The following is an 8,547-nucleotide window of genomic DNA, read 5'->3' on the forward strand; positions in this document are numbered from 1 at the left end:
TCTCTCTCTCTCTCTCTCTCTCTCTCTCTCTCTCTCGACTCCGACTTACCCCGAAGGTTAAGGTCGTACGCCTCGAGCGACATTCCGCGTTTAACCTTTTTGTTTAGGTAACGAGATTACTAACAAACCCGGAAAAATAAGCTCTGTATAGATCGTTATTGTCAGCAACAAGAACACTGCCCCCTCCCCCCTTTTTCCATGGAATATACATATATTCAACTCGCGCAACATAATCGAATTCGAGATTCACTATTTTTCGATATGTCCCTCGTGATTCTGTATTTTTCTTAACGGTAACAACAACGATCTCTCAGCAGCAGTCTTCCTGTTGCTGCAAGATATTTTGATTCGCGTGTAAAAACGCAAGATCGAATATTTCCGAAAACACTCGAAGGAGCAGAGAAACGTTCGTCGCGTGTCGTATCGTCGGGCTTTCCACAAAGATTCGTCCAATGTTTCGCGACTCGGTTGGTCCGCGAGTTTTAAAATAGATCTCGAAACAGAAACCAGACGTGTCGTCTCGTCTCGTGTCGTGTCGACAAACGTGAAATCGCACGACGGCAGAAATTACAATTGTTCGTTCGTTCGTTTGTTCGTACACGTACGATGCCGTTCAATGGGAAAAAGAGTGAACCTTTCTTTTTTTTTTTGTTTACGAACGAGAATCGGTGGAAGGTCGAATGGAAAATATGTACATAAGTATGTGCGTGAGGGCTCGTTCTAGACTTTTTCGTCGTTTCACGATCAACGAAAATCTTTTCAACCGATCGAACTTCCGTCGTTTGTTATTTCCTGGACGTGGCCGAGGCTAATTTTTCGGCGATCTCGATAGCGTTCGCCCATAGAATACGACTAAACAGTAGCACACAGCGCGCGTCGAACGAACAGGAAACTTTTCGGACCTTTTTGTTAACGTATATCCGCGAAACTACGAACCCGACACAGCGGCGTGAGTGCACACGTTGCACGAGGATGTAACTTTCAAGATCTGTCGACGGGAGAAATCGATCGCAGGACGATCGCGAACGTCGATCGATCCGTCATCGGGCGCGACTACGACTAAGCATTCACGAGCAGTTTCATTCAGACCGTTGTCGCAGTTGTTCGACTCATTAACGAATCGCGCTAATTATGGCTTCCGTTATCGGTGAAAGCGTCGATTGGTCGATCGGTGCGTTCCACGCTCCGCTAGTGGGATGGGTTAAAATACAGGACAGACCAATCGAAGTGGGTGCCACGAATCAGATATCGAACCGTTGCTCTCGTCACCGTTGCCGTTCTCGTTGTCATTGTCGTCGCCGTCGTCGTGGTCGATGTGCGATCATGGTCATGGTCGTGGTCGTGGTCGTCAACCGCCATTGTTACCACCACCATCGACAGACTACTACTCCCGCTACGAACCAGAAAAAATCTACGTTCACTAGATTTCGATCGTGTGAAACACGCGCCTAAACCCTTCGCACCATTTCCCTTCTCACTCGTCAAATTGGCAGACTTTTCGGGACATACGAGGATAGATGTCGGACTCCTGTGGAGGGGTTGCGAAGCAGGACACATCACGAGTCACGAGTCGTGATTCTCTCATTTGCACATTTCACCCACCACTGCCATATGCCCGCTAGTGAGTTTGCCATGCTAGCTGAGTTGCCCATCACTGCTTTAACCTTTACCGATTAGCTTTTGGTACCGATCTTGGGACGTACATGTACGTTGAACGTTACCCCAGTCGTCGAGAGAGAGAGAGAGAGAGAGAGAGAGAGAGAGAGAGAGACGCTGATCATTGCTTCACCAACGACGCGCGTTATCCTTCGTGAAAAATCTTGCAGAACATTAAATTACAAAGCAGAGAAAAGACGGGCACACAGAGGACCGATAACATCGAAAACCTTTCGGTTACCGGAGGTTACGCAAAAGTATATTTTAACGAACCTGATACAGATCGGGGGCTTTCTTACGTACAAGAAACGCGTGTGTCCCTGCTATCGGGAGGAAAAATCTGTTTCGTCTCGGAATATTAGATGAGCTGTCCTACCCGCTAAAATACTCGCCACGATTCCTGCTCCGAGGACCCGATCGATGGAATTCGACTTCTGTTTTCGATTTTCGTAGAACGAACCCCGTGATATTCGTCTATACCAACACAGAATCAGTATTTTTCTTTGAATAAGTAATTTTTTTTAAAGCTCTTTACAGCCAGTCACACCTCTCAATGGACGAATTTTTGATAGAAAAACTAACGTATAAAGTACGCTACAAATACTTGCTTTTATATGCATACGCATAACTTTTGAAACGGGGAATTCTTAAATCTAAAATTTGTATTTTTCAATTCCACTCGTTGAATATTATCAGGAGATATAAAAAAAATGTCAATAATTTTTATTCCGGCAAAGTAAAGTTCAAATCGCAGGGTAGTTGGTTGGCGATGGTGTCGATTCCTCGCCGGAAAGGAATGGTACGCGCCCGAGGACTCGATCTGGGTATTCCCACGAGCGCGACGCGCGGAAAATTAGAGCCGCCACGACCGTAATATTATACGGCGCGCTTAGTATAACCATTGTTGCCAACGAAAATTACACTCTTGAAAATTCATTGTACCGGATTACCGGTCACGGTGTACGTTTTCTTACGGAGGTCTACTCCTTCTTCCTCCTTTTTTTCTCCGCTTCCATTTACCATGGTTGTGCATTATTTTATTTGCGACATCAGCAGAAACATGTTGATTCGGCGGGGGTTTCGAGCCGATTCCCGGTTGTGTCGCCCGCGGAATCGTCGGCAGATATCGTTCTCGTTGGATATGCGCGTGCAACCGCGATCATGATACGGAATCAAAAAACGGGTCCGGCCAAGAAGATAGCCGACGAACGTAAATATCACGTCGTTGTCGGCGGTATCTGGAACAGCGATAACGACATTCGTCCACCTCATTGAAACCGAGTAGAGATTCGATTCGATTAGGTCGAAACTGTCTGTGAACTTCGAAAATCGAGGAGACTTCGAAGATACGGGGTAAACCGTATCCGCCCCCTTCGATATATCTCTCGTAATCGCCCACTCTTGAAACCCTTTGAAAGTTCCGTTGGTTCGTGGTCGCATCATGAGCATCGAAACGCGAGGTTCGATCTTGAAAAGAAAGCTCGCGTAGCTATACTCGTCATTTTTTTTCACCGGTCGGCATTATCGAGATAGCGATCGATGGTCCGAGTCGAGCTATATACGATTATCGAGGGAGGACGAGCGAAAGGATAGTCAGGCAGGCAGGCAGGCAGGCAGGCAGAGCAGTTGAATCGAAACGGAAGGCGATGAGGTAGAGGAAGCAGAGAGTCGGAGAGGAAGAGAGAAAGAGAGAGAGAGATCCAAGCCAGAAACGAGCCGATCGAGCGCCCTTCGTGACCATAATCGGCGGAGGAGAGGCTGACCGGCTGGCCGCGCGCGGATCGAGCCACACGGAAATCCACTTGAAAAGTAGCCATTACCTTAATTATCGGTCTCTCTAAGAGGGGCTGTGTATGTGTGTGTGTGTGTGTGTGTGTGTGTGTACGCTGCCCGAGAGACTCCTCCGGGTCTCTCGGAGCTCGCCAGCTTCTTCTCTCCTCCGTCGCGATTCGCCTATCCGTTACGATTCTTCGGATCGAGGAATTTCTTCCCGTGACGTTTCTCATCGCGCAGTTTTCGCCACTCTAATTATTATTCTCGTGCGATCGACGCGACCACCGAAACCGGCGAGAACAACGCACGATTCTAGTTCGAAGGATGTAACACCAGCTTAGAGGTCCATTTATTCACGATGGACAACACGCAGGAATCGAAAAGCAAAACTCGCTTCTTCGACTCGAGACGCGTGGTTTCTCGTTTCCGAAGCCTTCTCGATCTTTTGGAGGCTATAATTTCGAAACAACGGCATACCCACCGTAGAACCCTTATCCGCACCCCTTCTTCTTTTTTTCTCTCGTTTCTTTTTATACCGATTACTCGTAGGATGCACGCCATCCGCGTGTGTGTGTGTGTGTGTGTGTGTATGTATCTATATATATACATACACTCACACACACGCGTGTTATCTGTATTCGTATTCACGTGCCTAATATGTACGTGGGGCTGCGTATACGTGTGTATTATATGTATACGCGGAGGAGACTCGCGCGTAATTACACAGCCGACGATACAGCGATGCAGTTATTTATTTAAGCGTGCAAAAGCTCCGTGGCCATTAACGCGTGCCTTTCCTCGAATCATCCTCTTCTTCTTGGCCGCCACGGTATTCTAATGGCCGTTGATTCCACCGAGAATCCCGAAGGCCGTCGTCGCCGTCGTTGGCCAAGTTGAATTTTCCATTCCGACCTTTCGAGATTTCGTTTCCGTCGAGCAACGATACGTCCCCTGCGTGATTCCATGCTCGAAGAGAAAAAGAAAGCTGGAGTATAGGTGCATGTTTGTTATGTTCTGTCCGTTTTTCCAATGGATGACGCGGTGCAACGCAGCAAAAAGCAACATGATTCAAAGTGTGTATATAGTCGCGATGCACTCCGCTTGTTGCTATACGTCTTTAAGCTTTTATTTAAAGTTTCAGGTTTATAAGATTTATCTCTCAGTTTTGTACATTAAACGCTTAAGGACAACTTTCATTTTCCATTAATCTCAATACATGTATAATATATTCTTATTTCCCTTCCTTCTTTCTTCTTTCCTTTAGTTTTAATCTTAATTATGATTAAGTTTAATTTTATTATAATATGTTCTTTCTGTTACTCGAATGTATATTGAGCAAATTTACGCCCGTTACAATAAATGATTATTATTACACGTTAGCGGACGCGCATAGAGATTCGGGAGCGAGATTCAACATTTAATTAAACGACTAATCACCGTTATCGTTGTCCTGGTCATTGTCTGATAATCGACTCTCGAAGACGAAGATACTAGATCCGTTTAGACACCCTTGACCACCTGTACACGTAAATTTCAGCCTGCCACAGGAGCAGAGCGCGCGTAACGCCGCGTCGTTGCCGCGTGGTTTTCGCACGCGCTTCGACGTGCGTCGCTTTCCGTCGTGGTTACGCGTGTGCCTCGTTTCGGCGAGTTGTCGACTCGAAAAGCAATCTCCCGAGTTACAATGGAAAATGGTACAGCTCGCGAGAGTCCGTGAAGACGATACAAAAAAGAATTGTAATTGTCGACTCGGTAATTAGCTATCTATAAGAACGTATGCGCAGAGCGCAGCAAACACACAGAACAACGAAACGAAACCGCGAGTGGAAAATTTCTCGCCGTCGGTTCGAATCGCGTCGCGTCTCGTTCGCTGGATCGCGCTTGTCGCGGGGGAAACGATAAACTGCTATTAGCAACCGATGACTGTTTACGCGATACAAGTAGGAAGCGAACAGATCATAAGGGAAACCCAACGCCGAATACGTAGGTATATCGTTCGAACTCTGGAGAGAAACCGAGCGCAGTCGTTGGCAACATGAAAGAACAATCGACAATAAATGCCTTTATTCGATCGACCTGACACCGAGCGAGAGGACGTCTTTTCTAAGACCCCCATGTTAATTCGGAACCCTGACAATAAGGCCCTGTCTTTTTCGCCTGAATCGACTTCACGATTCCCGTTCTCCGTTCCTCCTCGCTCGAACCACCAACCGCGAACCGGTTCGTCGTTCGTTTCTAATCACCCCCATTTTAGATTCATGATTCTGTGGATTTTGTACGCGACTGCGAACAAACGGTTTATCCGTTATCGTATCGACGGCCCGTCCGCGTGTCCGAGCAACGAGTTTAAGTACTCGTTAAGCGTACATAATATGTAAGTAGGTGTACATATACATGTGTAATCCAAGACGCCGAGAATTTATCGAAAAAGGTTATCGGTGAAAAGCGAGCAAGGAACGATTTTAACGTAACACACGCCTATATGGTGTAGTCTTTATCTAAACGAAAACGTGATGCGAGTGAATAATTACCACTCGCGACTCGAACGGACTCTCCGCTGGGGCTATTCCTATGCTTTTCCCCCTTCGGGGACGTAACGATCTCGGACGGATTGATCGCTCGAACAGTTCCAACCAGATAAGAGATTGGTAAGAAAGAGAGAGAGAGAGAGAGAGAGAGAGAGAGAGAGAGAGAGAGAGAGAGAGAGAGACGAGTGTAAAAGTGTATCGTGGAAACTGTGGAAAATACATATATCGACGCACGTCAACGTCGAGAGCGAAGCGAGATCGAATCGTCGAACCAATAGGACGACTACCGACGAATCGTTTTTAAGGATTACCCGACACTGTTGCTTCCGACTCGAGAGAAATGTTGTACGCGAATTACCATTCGTGTCGTTTGCAGAACATTATATATGTATAAGAAAACGCTTGACTTTGTCGTGTTTTCACGGACCAGAAAGGCAGGAAGGGGGGACCGGGGGGCGTAGGACTGGGTACAGGGCCGGCGGTGACAGGGGGATTGTGGAATGAGAATCGAGGCCGCTAGACCCGAGGCTATTAAATTTATGGCTTTTCCCTCGTCGAAATGGGTCGGAGGGAGGGGGACGATAACACGCATAATAAGCGCGGTCAGATAACGGGTGACGCGTAAGTTAACAGAGCTCGCGCGGACCGCGAAGGGCTTGTCCCTGATCCTCGTCGCTCGATAGTCACAAGCCCAAACTTCGGAAAACGGAGCTTCGGGTAAGGCGGCAGGCACCGCTACAGCTGGTCGAAAACGCGCCTCGCGCTCTTGACATTCGAGGAAAACGTAACATCGAAGGGTTGGGAATTTTTTACATTTCGAGCTTTTCTCACCGGTGCACCATTTTCTCGATCGATCACCGAAAAGAGACTACGTTTGTCACCGAGTTTTCAATCGTGCGAACAAAGCGTAAAGTCACGAAAGGGTAGACGCTCCGATTCCACGCGATTCCACCCTTTTTTGCTCGTGTTACGATTGATACTCGATGTAAAATCGAGAGTGGGTATAACTCACCTTGCGTCTTTCCGAATTTCTCTTCAGGCCGATCGACACGTTCCCGCCGCCATTCTCAACCCGATTCCTCCTCGCGGAGCGGCGATCTAGGTTACCTTATTCCGCTCGATCGCCTGGCGACAATATTCTGTAACAAGAAACGCGTTCAGGCGCGTTACAAACGAGAAGACACATTTGATTACGATTCACCGTTGAGTCGCCGTCGACTAGTTTCAACCGGATCCTCCGACGGTTACTCGTTGAACAATCCTTTAAATTTCGATAAACCCGAAAACAGGCGCAGCTGCTGTCGACACGGCAGACAGGTGCGCACCGTGTCGGAAAGCTCAAAGAAAACGACACGGCTCGAATCTGTGGTTCCATCCGCTCGTTTGGACTTTGATGTCCGGACGTTAAAGTGCGACGGAAAGCGTCCGTACGGATCTTCAATTTGCCGTTTTATGCCCTGTCCACAGTGTGGAAGCAGCACCTGGTAATTCTCGATACGTCCGCGAACCTTTCCTTCCACCCCCCACCCACTTCTCCATTAACCCTTTCCCTTCCTTCCTTCCTGCCTCCTTTCCTTCGATCCCTCCTATATTCTCCATCGTTGTTTTAGAAAAGAGAAGCAGAAAAAAAGAAAAGGAAAAACAAATATACCGCGTGCTTTTATGCAAAGTAACTTCACAATCGGTGAACCAAATTTGCATACAGTGGGTCCGCGAGGCTCGCGGCCAACCGACCGCCGACTCTCTGCATATTTATGCGCTACGACTTCCTTCGATTGTTTATAAACGTAATCGTGCGAGCAGCCTGTATGGCTACCCTTTGATACGCGGCGGTTTATACCCGCCGAACGGGAACTCGTAAATTTTTAACCGACCCATCTCTCTCTCTCTCTCTCTCTCTCTCTCTCTTTCTGTCTCTCCCTTTTCTCGAGACCTACCGCGAACGTATCTAGGTATGTATATTCGCAGGCTTCGAACCTATTCGCGCTCCGACATACGTTGTCGCGCCGTATCGATTCGCGCGATGTTCGAGAAAACAACGGTGGAAAATCGATTGCACCCCGCTCTTATACGTTACAGCACGATCGAATACAATGGACCTACAAACGATACCCACCCTAATGGGAATGATCGTGAATTCGCGACGGACTGGCACACGAAGGATGAGAATTCGTGAGAGCAAGTGAGGCGATATACACGCTCCCTTCGCACACGCGTACAAGATGCACGGATGCACGCGTATAGGTAAAAGGAATATGAATAGGACGCGGCGTGTACACGGGGACACGGACAGGGGGACTGGTACACGTATAGGTAGTATAGGTACGCGAGGAGCTAGTCCGCATTCCACGAGTGGAACAACCGGTACACGCTCCAGTGGTTCTCAAGTTGCGACTACTCTTTCTCCTACTCCTCCTCCTCCTCCTCGAGGATGCACTCGAACGAGATGAAATCGTTATGCAACAAGCGACGAGTCAGTGGCCCGAACGATTCGCGGAAGATGAGTCGCCCTTCCGGGTCCCCTTTTCTTTTCTCTTTTCCTTCTGCTTCTTCCTCCCCCGAACCACCCTCTTCCACTCTTGCACCCCCC

General features: G+C 48.0%; 1 protein-coding gene across 1 annotated transcript in view; it reads right to left on the bottom strand.

Moving 5' to 3' along the window:
• The window catches only part of LOC107191607 (protein N-terminal asparagine amidohydrolase), a 16,403-nt gene that overhangs the window by 3,818 nt on the left and 4,038 nt on the right, over positions 1-8,547 (bottom strand). Inside the window, exon 2 of the mRNA XM_015580677.1 lies at positions 6,970-7,096. The gene's annotated coding sequence lies outside the window, so the exon portion shown is untranslated. The remainder of the gene's footprint in view (positions 1-6,969; positions 7,097-8,547) is intronic.

Source organism: Dufourea novaeangliae, unplaced genomic scaffold (assembly GCF_001272555.1).
Source record: "Dufourea novaeangliae isolate 0120121106 unplaced genomic scaffold, ASM127255v1 scaffold228, whole genome shotgun sequence".
Lineage (NCBI taxonomy): Eukaryota > Metazoa > Arthropoda > Insecta > Hymenoptera > Halictidae > Dufourea > Dufourea novaeangliae.